This window comes from Bison bison, unplaced genomic scaffold, assembly GCF_000754665.1.
Source record: "Bison bison bison isolate TAMUID 2011002044 unplaced genomic scaffold, Bison_UMD1.0 scf7180017864508, whole genome shotgun sequence".
In the NCBI taxonomy this organism is placed as follows: domain Eukaryota; kingdom Metazoa; phylum Chordata; class Mammalia; order Artiodactyla; family Bovidae; genus Bison; species Bison bison.
Window position 1 is genome coordinate 9732457 of NW_011495064.1, and position 1230 is coordinate 9733686.

Below are 1230 nucleotides of genomic sequence, written 5' to 3' on the forward strand. Positions count from 1 at the left end.
CCGCACACTGGCTCGGCAATCCGGAGCCCCCCCGAAGCCCACTTTCCGGGATCGGGGGCCGGGGGGTGCAGCGGCCGTCTGCGATCTCGGGACCGTCCCCTGCGCCTTGTCCTCCCTTCTGTGCGCCCCAGGCCACAGGAGGCGGAGGATCGTCTCGCACCTGCCTTATGGGGCCCTGGTGCCCTTCACGCGTTCTCATTCTCCTTTTGGCCAGCGATGGAAAGTACCAAGGAGTCCCCGGAGGGAGCACCAGGTTCCGGAAAGAAACAGCCACATAATGAAGAGGTCTGCAGCCGAAGAAGCTTCCAGAGGGATGGGGGAAGGGCTATGGGAGAGGATAACGGCTACAAAACAAAAATGCGTCATGGAGGGCGATTTGGTCTTGCAGGGCCTCTGGGGAGCTTCAGGCGGCTGCTTTTCGGGAGCTGCTGTTTGGAGAAGACTTAACAAGTGGGGAGTCCTGCATGGGCCTTTGGAGAGGGCGCGGGAAGCCGGGCACAGGGAGCGACAGAGGAGAGAGAGCCAGCACCCCAGAAGGTCGGCTGGAGCTTGCGAAGGTTTGGCCCCTCCTGAACGTTCCAGGCCACCTTGGAGGCCCGCGATTGTGGGCGGTACACGTGGTGGCCGTGCGCTTCTGTCCGCTCAGGGGATTTCCGCAGAGTCTCAAAGTTGGCAAAGGGGCTGGCGTCCCTGAACAGCTTCGAAGGGAGGACAGGAAGGGAGCAGGGGTGGCTGTCAAGGCCCAAACCGCCCTCTCCTCAGACCCCTTAGCTGCCATCTGCCCGGATGTTTCCAGTGTGGGTGACCTGTCTCCATACCTTGAAGCAAAGGGCCAGAGGCGGGAAGGGGGGTGGGCAGCCTGAGTGAGACCCCTGGCTTGGCCCTGGTGATGAGACCAGAGGGGCTGGAATGTAGACCCCAGGAAAAGCAGAGGATCTTCGGATCCAAGCCCAGAGATGGGGAAGGACTGAGAGGCCTCTCCCACCCTTCCTGGGGACTGGAATGCCTGTTCCCCCCCCACCCCACCCCCCAAGAATGTAGTGAGAGTAGACAATGACGTCAGATGGACAGTTTTTATTCTGGTAAAAGACACATGCAATTCTCGGTCTTCACCATTTTCAAGTGTGCGGTTTAGTGGCATTAAAGACATTCCTACTGTTGTACAAGCACCACCACCACTCACAGGACACTGTCATTGTCCGAAACTGAAACTCTGTCCCCATTAAACAC